Below are 13,098 nucleotides of genomic sequence, written 5' to 3'. Positions count from 1 at the left end.
TGGACAGATAACTTTTGAGTGACTCTTGAAGGACCAGCACAACATCCTCTTGTACCACAGTTTGAAGAATTTATATTCCAGAATCTGGCAGTAAGTTTTAGGAGCTTATCTCCTATCCTGAAAAGTCTGTCTTGCAGAATTTACTAAAAATTAATCTTCACATTAATTCTTAATTATTTTGCTGTTAACATGTGTCTTTTCTTCTCCACCTGTTTTTTTCTGACTCCACTGTCCCAGTGAGCTTTTTTTTTTTTGTCCAATGGTCATGTCTTAACTTTGCAATTTCTGTATTGCATTAGTTTTAAATATTTCTCATGGGGATTTAACAATTTTTGACTTTTCAGTCTGAGTTAAACTTCATCTGTAAAAGAAAATGGCCTAATAACTCTGCACACCTGAATATGAGGAGTTTTTCTCTTCCAGCCTTCATGGACAATTATATATCACTCATAAATGATTAAATACAAAATGAATAGTAGTTATTAAGACTGGTGTGGTTTGGAATTGATAAAATGTGCTTGGAAACAAATATAATCAGAATATCAACGTGCCTAATAATTATGCATGTGGTGTAAATCTTTAAAGGTTTTGGTAACACTTTATAATAAGGTCTCATTTGTTAACATTAGTAAATGCATTAACTAACATGAACTAACAATGAACAATATATTTTCACAGAATTTATTAATGTTTGTTGAAGTTAGTTCACAGTGCATTAACTAATGTTAACAGATAAAACATATATTTTTTAATGTTTAAGTTTTGAATATTAACTGACAATAATGCATGCTATATAATTATTGTTCATGTTAATTAATATAGTTAATGTTAATAACTGAAACCTTATTGTAAAGTGTTACTAAAGTTTTATATATTGTTCTATGTATGTGTGTTTCACAGTCTTGATGGTTTGGATTAACCCTTCAATTGCCGTTTCCCTTAAAACCAGACTGACGGAGGGTTACTGTAAATGCATGTGCCAGCTGGGCACAGTTTTCCTGATGCTACCGGGGTGGCGTTTGCACTGACGGCTTGGGCCCGCCATCGCTGCTTGCAGCTATATTTCAAGTTGTTTTTATCTATCAAAAAGTGAAATTTCTGTCTTAATTTACTTACCCTTATGTATTTTAAACATGTATTACTTTCTTGAAACACACAAAACATTTTGAAAAATGTCACAATGAAAGTAAATGTGACCCCAATGTTCTTGAAAATATCTTTTGTCTTACTTTTGACATTTCAAAATATCCATTAAGAAATATCCATTAAGTTTTCTAAAATATACGGGCAAAATAGCAGTTTATCACTCTCGTTACCACTTCAACACTTCAACAAATCAGTTTTAACTCTAGCACTCAGGCGCTGAAACTAAAAGATTTTGCGACTGTACAAAGTCCATGAATATTTAATGAGGCGAGCACTGAGGCAGTTTATGATTGGTTGTCTGCAATGGCGACTGGGACTTCTCTAGAGTGGGAAAGCACAGATGTCACCTTATCAATCTCAAAATGTGTGCTCAGATCTATTTTTATTTTAGTGTCTGCAGTGTTTTCAAAAGAGCTTTACTAAGCAGTAAAATTACTTAAAGGGATAGTTTAGGGGAAATTCTGTCAGCGTGAACTCAAAGAAAGCAAGTCATTCAGGTTTGGAGCAACTTGAGGTTAAGGAATTGACAGAATTTTCATTTTTTGGTGAACTATCGCTTTAAATAATTGACCATTGGCTGTTTGTTGCAAAGTCCCATCTATTTAAGACAGGGGTGTCCAAGGTCCGGCCCGCGGGCCAAATGAGGCCTGTGGATGAATTTCAAAAAGCCAACATCTTGTCTATTAAAATATATTATATGTGGCCCGGGAAGAATAATTTACAAATAATGCAGTTTCACAACGTCAACACAAGGTGACCGCACCAAATTTTAGGCCAGATGTAGCAGTAAAACACAAGTGGTAACAATTTGATAACTCATATGCGCTGCCATTTCTTTAGCACACAAGAATTCCTAAACCCACCAAAACCTGTACTTGTGTGAAGCGTGCTGCACGGACCATTATTAGCTCTGCCTAAAGACAGCACAGCACAAGCTCAGAACAAATGCATTTACTTGCTGACTGACCTCGATCACGTGAAACCGGAAAACAGGAGAAACATTGTGCGACAACAATCCAGTTAGAATACTTTTCAATCCATAAATCACCAACATTTCCAATCGATTTACTGTAATAACACTAACTGTAACTGTAGTAGCTATTGTGGCAGAAATGTAGGATATTCATACAAATTTTTTTTAATAAAAAAACATAACTCCATTCTAGATATTATAATTATAAAAAATGTTACCCTTTAAAAATGAGGTTATTAAAATATTTACAGATTTTTACATACACAACTCAAGCTACTGTCAACTCAAGCTACTGTCATGTGTGTATATATATATATAGAGAGAGAGAGAGCGAGAGAGAGAGAGAGAGAGAGAGAGAGAGAAGCATCCGGTCCCCCGGGTTGTCCACATCATGGAATCTGGCCCCCTTTAAAAAAAGTTTGGACACCCCTGATTTAAGAGCTCAGCCACCCAATCATCTGAACAAATATAGACTAAAAGTCTAATGCTCAATGAAAATCATCAGAGCAGAAATCAAAATGACATGTTTAGAGGCTGTTGACCAATCAGCATTGATCTTCGCTCCATTAAAACGAATGATACAGGTATCTACCATAGACTCCCTTTATATCCACAATTTCAAAATGTCAAGTGTGAAACACTGATTAACCTATGGTTTAAAGAGGGGTTTAAAAAGACTATTCGAGGGTTAAGAGTGTGCGAAAAGTCCTTTTTGTGATCGGCACTAGTGGGATGTAATGTCTGTGCCAGAAGACTTTTACTGCTCTTGTTTTTTTTATCTTTGTTCTTTTTCTTTCCTAAAGTCTACTAACTTTGATGCCCATTTTGTTCTGTCCCCCAGTTCCATGTACCAGGATGATTTGTGGGGCTCACTGAAGGGCGAAGTGGGATTCCACCAGGTTAAAACAATGAGATCTGAGTGGGAAAGAGATAGATGAACCGACTCCAACCACATTTGTCTTCGGTTTAACATTTTCTTGTATCAATTGTTTCAGGAAAGCTTGCTTAATATGCATTTCTGAGCATCCTGGTGCTGAAGGAAGGAATGAATCAATAAAACTCTGAAACAAAAGAAGAATAGCAAGACGATTTGGGACTTCAAGACTCTAATTAAGAACAAGGTACTTTATTCTGCCTGTTGTAATAAGAGCTCTATAAAAAAAAATGTCGAGACCATAGATACTATATAAAATTGTCCAACTAATCTCTTATGTTCAATATTTAAGTAAACAGACAACAATATCGTCCAGCTCTGAAACTACTTGAAATATCGCATGACATGTTTGAGTTTTTAAAATTGGATTCACTGTCTGTTTATGAACCCAATAGTAAACCTCCTCCCTCTACAATGTCATGAATTAAACTAATGGCTTGGGAATATGACAAGGAGCATTGGGAAAATATGGAAGTGTGCTCGTGTGCAGCCATGTGCAAAATTGATATTTCACAGTATCTGATTTATCACGGCGCTCATTCTGTTTAGCGTCATTGTCTGTTTATATTCACTTTTTTTTGCAGTCAGAAGATTGTTTATCCACAGAGGTCGAAGAGAAATTTACAACCGGACAGTGTACAGCTGTGATGAATAGTCAGTTTTGACAGTGAAATGGATACTCTAATCTATATATTGACAGGCAGTTGATAAATGGCATGAAAGGCAGGTGTTCACTGATAATGAGCCAGCAAAGCAACCAGCTGATTAAGCTCCAACTTTGATTTCAGAGCTCAACGTCCTTTGATTCATCCTTTAGGAAAAGACAGCACGGATGAATGGAAGAACATTTCTTGGTAGCTCTACTTCAGTGTCACTACAAATGGCGAAGCTGTTAGTTTAACTACATTTCTCAATAGCGAGTAGGTAGCATTGCTAGTTTCTTAAATCGTAGTATTTTAGTAGTTAATCGGTTTTATTTAGTAGTGTGGCAGAAAACGTTACATTTTCCCTGACAGTATTTCAGCAATCAAGCGTGTGTGGTATGTTTAGAATCTGAACGAGTGATTCTTTAATTGTGAATGAATCACTATTTTGAGTTAGTTCTTTTTAATGAATTAGTCAAATGAATTAGCAAGGTGTGTCAGATCAGTTTGCAATTCAGTTTAGAATCAGAACTAGAGGTACTCGATTCATAAATGAATCACTCTTTTGAGTTGGCTCTTTTCAATTAATTGAATTGTAAATCAATTTAGATTTGTTAACCAATTTAGAATCTGATCTAGTGTCTTTAATCACGAATGAATCACTATTTGAGTCAGTTCTTTTCACTGCATTGCTCAAAAGGGTTAAGCAAGGTGTTCTGAATCGATTTGCAGTTCAGTTTAGAATTAGAATTACCCATACTCAATTAATGAATGAATCACTACTTTGAGTTGGTTTTTTTCAATGAATTGAATTGCACACAATTCAGAACAGTTTGCTAACCCATTTGATCGATTTAGTGACACTTGATTTGTGAAGGAATCACTATTTTGAGTTGGTTCTTTCAATTATTTGCTAAGGTAGATTAACAAAATGTTCTGAATCAGTTTGCAATTTGGTGTAGAATCTAAACTCAGAATACTTGATTTGTAAAAAAGAGCCATTTGTATTTTGAGCAATTTCTTTTCAATGAATTGGTCAAATGTTTTAGCAGAATGTTTCGAATCGGTTTTTCAGTTGAGAATCTGAACTTGCAATACACAATTCATGGATTAATCACTATTTTGAGTTGTTCTTTTCAATGTCTTAGTCAAATAGCTTAACAGAACATTTTGAAATTGTTTGCAGTTGAGTCTGAATCATTTAAATGACTCACACACTGAATCGTTTGGAGAGCTTCCTGAGTTAATAAGTCTTTGTAAAACAGTAACAGGATATATACAATCATTTGTAACCATAGTTTCATGCATCCTGTTGTTAGTCAGACAAATTTTCTGTAGCGTACAGTAGTGTCTGACTACATTTTTGAGTAGTTGGCCCAACACTGCATGTATGTATGTGCTACTTTCTTTATATTTATGACGGCACTCTTGATTAATCTTAGTGGGAAGTGATATGCTTTCAATATAAATGTTATTCTTTCAATCAAATCAAAGCCAGTTATTCACGCTACAAGCTTTTATGGAGGGGAGCAGATACGCATCAAATCTTTCGCTGCAATAGCTGTAAAATGCACGGCTGGGAATCCAAACTTGTAAAAACACTCCCAAGGACTATTGCTGTTCCAGAAGGTGCCTGTGTTGTGGTCCTTATGGGATTGCATGACAAATAAGAAGAATGATGAATGGACTGTCTCGAGGCTAATCTGTCTTCTGAGGGGTTAAACAGCATTCGGTTCAAACCTTGCTAACTGTTCTGTCTGAAGACAACATGAAAGCGGTTTGTTGTGTTAGCTGTGGGAAACGTTGTACGTAGACATTCACAAAGCATTTTTGCTTTTCTTTCTCATATCAGGGCATGATTCTGTTACTGTGCAAATGAGAGAATCAGTGTCATCTTTTTTGTTTTCCAAAGATATCTTTAATCAATACCATTTTTTTCACTGCTTTACCTCAAAGTGCATTAGTATTTTGCATGAAACAGAAATGTGCCACAGGTTTAAAAGCATTTTTGGTGTTTGAACACGCATAATTGTGCAATCTCCAGTCTTCTGCTGTCAGTGAATGGAAATCTATTTACATTTAGATGTCTTTACATCTGAATTCAGAGTGATACAAATATCTTGAAGTGCTTATGGTTTACATTTCCCAATACACTACCCTTTGCAGCAAGCTATTATAAATTTCGCCTTTTAGATATACCGGTAAATGAGGCAATTAAAAAATGTTTATAAATTATATGCCCAGGGGTTGATTTGCACTCTGTGTATATCATGAGAGGCGAAAGGTCCCAATAAAATATAAATATAAACCACTCAAGTGAAGCAGCTTTAATTAAAACACAGCTGCTGCAAGGCCAAAGACCAGCACCAGTGCAAAATGACCACTGGTGGGTTTTGCCACTTCATCGTTCATATTAATCTTGATATATTATTATAAAATAATGAATAGACATGAATGATTTCTCTAGCAGAGGTGAGATTAATAAGACTTTAGAAAATGAAGTCTTAAAAAAAATCCCTAAGGATTTATAAGACATGGATTTCTGAAGGTTCACTTCAAAATGTTCTTTATCAGTATTTTTTTATCTTTTTCTAGTACAAAATATTGAAAAGTCCTTAAAATATGACCAGTTTACTTAACATTGGATATTAAGACTTGATTTCAAACATAATCATTAATTGTTTATTTTTCTTAATACAATGGTAAATATTTTTTACAATGAATTTAATTTTTATTTTTTTTTTACAAATCATTATAAATAATTTATGAAATGCATGTAAAATAAAAATAATACAATTTTAAAAATGCAATTAGGCCTACTTGTATGTAAATTGACTAATGTTCAAACGTTTGGGGTCAGTAAAGTTTAAAGTATAGTTTAAAATGTATTAAAATAGAAAAGTTATTTTACATTTAAAAAATATTTCATAATATTGCTATTTTTTACTGTATTTCTGATCATGCTTGAGGCCTTGATGAATATAAAAGACTTCTTTCAAAAACATTAAAAAATCTTACCAGCCCCAAACTTTTGAATGATAGCATATCATATTATACAATATTTTATGTATCTTATACAATATTTCAAGACAAAAATGCTGATTAAAAATATACATATTTGCAGTGTTTTAGCTGATTGTTGATTTACATGTTTTGAGAGATGCACAGTAAGGACGACTGACATTATGAACTAAAGCTGTTTTTCAGGTTCATTTTCACAGCCACATTTATTTGTTCAGTCCTTTCCTGCGACCCAGGACTCCAGGAGGCTTTTGTGTTGACTTCCCCTCTGCAGTCAATTTCCCTCAATCCCAATATGCGGTTGAGGGGGAAAGAATGGCAAGCTGTTAATTGATTGGCAGCAGTTTGCATATACAGTACCGGAAAAATGTCACGTCAAGCTGTTTGTGTGACCTAACTGGCTCTCGGTTAGAGTGACTGAAGAGGGTAATTTATCATTTGACAGTCTTTAGAACGGGCTGTCTGTGCTGTCTCGCTATTGTTAGCATCAGCGGTCAGCTGTCACGCATGTTGGATTAGCAAGCATAGATGAGCGACTCAGCAGGATGGACACAAGCAAGGCCACACAAGGAAATGTCAGAGGAAGACAACCATCGCATGACGATCAGAGCCAATGATTAATAATCTGTGCTGAGAATGTTCAAGAAGTTCAAGAAATTGTTATGAGTTGGAAAACGATGTTGATTGAAGTTTGAATCATTTTTTAATGTACCGTGGCCTTTTAAAAAATGGGCAAAGAAAAATTTAAAATTATTATTTTTTTGGCTGGTTGTATTTTCAATAAAGTTGTTGTGTTGTGCATTAGGGCTAGGCTGAAAATATAGATTTCTCGATATTAATTGATTCTTCTCATTTTGATAAACCAATTTTCTTAATATTCTTAAAGTGATAGTTCACCCAAAAATGAAAATTACCCCATGATTTACTCACTCTCAAGGTGTATATGACAATCAGAGTTATAATAAAAAATGGCCAGCTCTTCCAAGCTTTATAATGGCAGTGATGTAGGATGTAGGTTTACCAACTGTTTGGTTACCAACATTCTTCAAATTATTATATATTTTTTTGTGTTCAGCAGAAGAAATAAACTGATACAGGTTTGGAACAACTTGAGGGTGAGTAAATGATGAAAGTATTTAAATTTTGGGGTGAACCATCTCTTGTTTCTACACAAATCAGTTGTTAATTTTAACAAACAATTTTAGTTTGAATGGGTGAGGCTTCCGGTGTCATTTGCGCGGGGTTATTTTAGCTGTACAAAAACATTCTGTTGTGCTGCTTTATGTTGCAAACTGTTATTTGTTATCATGTTCTTTAAATGTATTATCATCATAAACATACTGGTGGATTGCACAAATAGTTTTCCTTTTTCTGTTTACTGCACTTTGTTATTCTTCTAGCTATTTAAAGACTTGCACATTCAAATAAAAAATTGATTATTTCTGTGGTGAAAAACAAAGTGGATAGTTTTCATCATTAGTTAAGAGAGATTTTTTTTCCTTGAGGAAAATTGATATACTGTACCTGATATATATCCAAATGAATCAATATCAAATCAAATTTCATCGAGATTGGATGCAAATCGAATCGCATGCTTGGTAATCGAAATCAAATCATGAAATTTGTGTCAGTACCCAGCCCTATAGTGCACCCCTAGGCTACTGTAGCTCAGTAGAAACATATTAAATGACAAATATTGGAAGTTCCTTTAGGGTCATGACGATGACATCGCTTCGGCTTGTACTAAATATCCTGAGCTGGAAAGATGAACGCGGTGAAGGATGTGAGTATGATAGAGAACGAAATGAAGACACTGACATCAGGCTCTTATCAGATGTTTCCACCAGGACTTGGGGACTCCTGGAAATGAAGACTTAAGAGACCTCTGTAGCAAAATGAATGTTCCCATATCTCACCGTCGCCAGCTGTGGCATTCGGTGCCCCTCCGCCCTCGCACCCGTCCTCCTCTCTGTGTTCCTGCATTAAGTTCCTATCTCCCCGTGACATAAGCATCCCGTTCCCTCTCACCTCTGCTCTCTCTTTCAATCCCTCTGTGCAGTGAATGGCAGCCATGTGGAAAGGTGACATTCAGGTGTCTGGTGAATCGTAAAGGTGAATCAATCAGTTTTGGTAGATTCAGCTCAGAATGACTTGTGGTCAGAGGAACGCTGCCTTGCCGGTATGCATTTCTATAATCCTATTTTGCAGGCAGCCCTTGCGGTTCAGTGTTTCGCTGTTGCACGGCTAACACCGGAGGATGCTGTTTTGTAGTGCAGCGCATTACCGCTGAGAGCTTTACCTCTGACATAGATACTGTAATGAAAGGCTTTTGGCTTGTTTCTGTAGAAATGTCTTCCATGTCCTCAGCTAGGATCATTAAGGCTGTCGTGACCTGTAGGCGATATGTGAAAGATATTAAGGAGTTTGTAAGGTCCTGCTTACGGAAATCTGGTTTTAGCTCTAATGCAGCATAATAAAGTCCAGAAGACACACATTAGGTGTATAGGCCTAATTGATGTTCATCTATGTATTTTATCAGGGAAATATTGTTTGGTTGCCCACGTCTTTCCCCACGTAAATCAGAGAGTTTTCTGGCATGTTGCATCACTATTCTCTTATTTATGGTATGGAACATTTATTTTATTTTAACAAACTAATTATACTGTCAACATTCATAATTAGATTTAAAGCTGACATCAAATAATCGTTTTTTTTTTTTATGGAACAGTTTAGTAAACCTTTACACAATATATAAAAAAAAGAAGTTTGTATGTGTTTTTTGAGTATCATATTTGATACATCAGGCATTTATGGCTTATATAGTAGCCTATGATATACTGAGGATATGGAGTTCATACTCGAGAAGGAAAAAAACACCTCAGTCAGAGATCCAAACTGGGCAAAAATATGTCATTTGTTGCAGCTGTTGTTATTTATATGGTCAAAAATTAAGAAATTTTGATGGCTTGTAATGTAAATCAATGAGATTTTTACAGTATAACGGACTACTTACATAAAATATCATATAAATATCAGTTGTCACTATATCTCCCATTAATATGTCTTTGTAAGATGATATTTAAATGCTCAGTTTTATGATCAAAACTGAACAAATAAAGTGAACAAATAAATGTTCCTCAAAAGCCTGATGGATCATATTTGATACATTTGAACATGATTTTTCTAAAAACGACACAAGGCATGTAGAAGTTTTGACTATGTTGATAATTTAGAGAAATTTGCATATCAAATATGATACAGCAGGTTTTATAGGGGTTAAAAAGTACCATTTTTCTCACTTATAACATTGTTGGGATTCATGTGCGCTGAAACTCGATCATTCTGACATGATTTTAATGCACTATTGCTGTACAGTAAATGTAAAAATCATTTCTGATTACAATCTACGCATATGCAGAAAAAGTCACATAAAGAGTAAAAGTAAAGTTGATTTGTAGCCTTTTTGCTTTAATAAACATTTATACATATAGTTCTGCACAGATTTATCATTATTATTATTTATTTATTTTATTATTATTATAATTTTAAGACATTTTTATAATCTTGCCTGGGGCCACACAAACCCACCGGCCTGCCCTCCAGATCTGTAAAATTCAGAGTAGTATATGTAACAACTTTTAGGAAATTCTGCATCTGTCCTGAAGATTAGCTGTCAGAAACTGAATCACATTGACATATATTTGACCTTCAGTTCAGTAACAATGGCAAATATGTCATGCTTAAATGAGTGAAGGAGAATCTTTAGACATAATTTGTTATTGTAGGGTACTCCAGGACTCTCGTTGAGACTGTCCCACAGGAGGTCACATTGTTATATGCCGCATTCATGCTTCAACGGTCCTGCTTATGCTGACCGTGTATTCAGTGAACAATTCAATTAATTCTTACGAAACATTACTTCATCCTGCGTGACCCTCAAAGTACTCGCCCGAATCGAAAATTTACCCAGGCAACATCCTTCAGTAAAGAGTATCTTCGGTCCCATTGGAAACTATCTCCCTTAACAAAGTCACCGTCTCCGCTTCATCATTATGGTCCCGTGTGAAGGACCCCAAGGGGCTGAGGGTGGACAGGTAGGGTGACAACCAGGTCTCAGTAAGGTTTGGAAACACATTCCAAACCTCTTTTGAGAATGGGGACACTGGCCAGAGATGATTAATGGCGGGTGTGTATGACTGCTTGAAGGGCAGACCATAATTCACCACATGGGCCTGGAGGAACTCGAGCAACGTCTGCCTACCGCGTGGGCAAAGCACTGTTCATCTCAGGTGCAAAGTTGTCGTCCTTTATGTGTGCACTTGTTTTTATCATGCTAATGCATAATTGCCCACTCGCAATTATCGATAATTGCGGGGAGTTCTCCTTCGGTTTTGCCTTAATCGGAAATTTGCACTATAAAAAGGGTCCTTGGTTTAGATTTCACACAATTACACATTCACTGCTTTTCATCTCTTTTTAATCTCCTGCAAATCTGAAACATGGAGTTTGTTCATAAACACAGCTGAGGCCCTACGATTTGCTTTGACATTTTGCTAAACGAATGAAGCAATCCTATCAATGTTGTGCCTCTGTGTCTACTGATTAAAATCATTTGAATTGGAGATGACGTCTTTGTCTAAAGAGTTCAGTAAACAGAGGCATCATGTTGATAGACATGCCAATTTTGAATTGAAATAAGATCGCCACCCGCTTTGAGCCATAGCGCACATAATGATGTGTGACCATCAAAAGACTTTTTTCTTTGATTAAATGTGGCTTTAATGACTGTGGTAATCCGGATTATTTCGGAAATCTATTATAATCTGTGTCATTCAAAATTATTTGGAGAAAACTATCAGCAGAAGCGCAGAGCTACGAAAATTAAAGTGCCTGCCTTGTTGTCCTTTCATTCTTTTTCGGGTCTTTCTGCTTAGGCAAAAAACTGGCTAATTTATTCATAGCTCAGCATTTAGTACCTCTAATCTATGGCTGATACTGTTACTGGTGCTTGTAATTGTATGATATTGTTAAAGCTGGTTTTCAGGCAGGGTGCTTATCAGCGCCTGTTTAGTGTGCAGCTTGCGGGAAGGGAAGCCCAAATTGAGGAGAAATCAAGTGGCGCCTTGGTAAGCAGGGTCGGAATTACCGTGATGGACTGGGGCTGGATTTCTATCCCATGCATATTTTTGCCCATTGTCACGATCTTCGTTCTTAATAGGAGCTGACAGAATGTAAATGGGTTTTTAAGGGAACTGGCAAAGTCTGTAATTTTTCTCATTTAGGCCATGGATGAGTGAGCCAAGCCGGTAAGATTTGTATGGGAATTTGAGATGGTTCAGTGCGACATGTCAAACCCTGATTATGAACTCAAGGGAGCCTTTTTACCTTAGCCAATCATCTTCGTGCCTCGCCACCGCCTTCCTTGCAGGTTGTCTTAGAAGGGCTAATTGTTCGCAAAGACATTTTCACTAGATAAAGTAGATATCAGGAAAACGACAAAAAAAGATGACTAGGCAACATTTACTGATGAATATAAAATGTCTCATTTTTTAAACAGGATTAAATTGTGCCAAATGCCATAATCTAGCCATAAACCCATAACCTAGCACTCATTGTAAAAACTACAGGCAGTAGAAGACCAAACCAAACCAAACAGAGCTGCAAAAATAATGACTGTTTTCAAACAGGTTTTCTAAACACTCTGGCATTGGTTGAGCCAGTGTTACCATGGCGAGCTGGTCAGGATTTTCACAGTGTTTTGAATTTACTGAGCTGGCATAGAAGTATTTAATATAGACAGTTCATCTTCAAGTGTAGCGTACACTACCATTCAAAAGTTTGGTGGGTTTTTTTTAATGGTCTCTTATGCTCACCAAGGCTGCATTTATTTGATCAAAAATACATTAAAAACAGTAATATTTTGAAATATTATTACAATCTAAAATAACTTTTTTCTGTTTAAATATATTTTAAAGTGTCATGTCATTTATTCCTGTGATGCAAAGCTGAGTTTTCAGCATCATTACTCCAGTTTTCAGTGTCACATGATCCTTCAGAAATCATTCTAATATGCTGATTAGGTGCTCAAGAAACATTATTATAAATATTTTTGGATGTACAGAAAGAATATAAAATTAAAATCAACAGCATTTATTTGAAATAAAAATTAATTTGAAACATAAATATCTTTGTCACTTTTTCAATGTAATAGATCCTTGCTGAATAAAAGTTCACTGTGGACGAAGAGGAGTCCAGCCCAGGGTCGTCACATGTGGTTGCCGCAAGCCCGCCGGACGCTCCTTCGTCGAATCTGCCGGCAGCGCCATTCTCAAGACCGCCCTCCTCCGCTCACTCTAGCCCTCTGGCCGTTCTTCACTTTA

The 13,098-nt window shown here is 36.0% G+C and overlaps 1 long non-coding RNA gene across 1 annotated transcript in view; it reads left to right on the top strand.

Moving 5' to 3' along the window:
* Positions 1–3,018, top strand: part of LOC107696272 (uncharacterized) — a 49,598-nt gene extending 46,580 nt beyond the window's left edge. The window contains exon 4 of the long non-coding RNA XR_001635074.1: positions 2,961–3,018. This is a non-coding gene — a long non-coding RNA (uncharacterized LOC107696272). The remainder of the gene's footprint in view (positions 1–2,960) is intronic.
* Positions 3,019–13,098: the final 10,080 nt, after the last annotated feature.

Source organism: Sinocyclocheilus anshuiensis, unplaced genomic scaffold (assembly GCF_001515605.1).
Source record: "Sinocyclocheilus anshuiensis isolate Anshui unplaced genomic scaffold, SAMN03320099.WGS_v1.1 scaffold778, whole genome shotgun sequence".
Classification (NCBI taxonomy): domain Eukaryota; kingdom Metazoa; phylum Chordata; class Actinopteri; order Cypriniformes; family Cyprinidae; genus Sinocyclocheilus; species Sinocyclocheilus anshuiensis.
The sequence above is the reverse complement of the archived record's forward strand: the minus strand, read 5'-3'. Positions and strand labels throughout refer to the sequence as shown.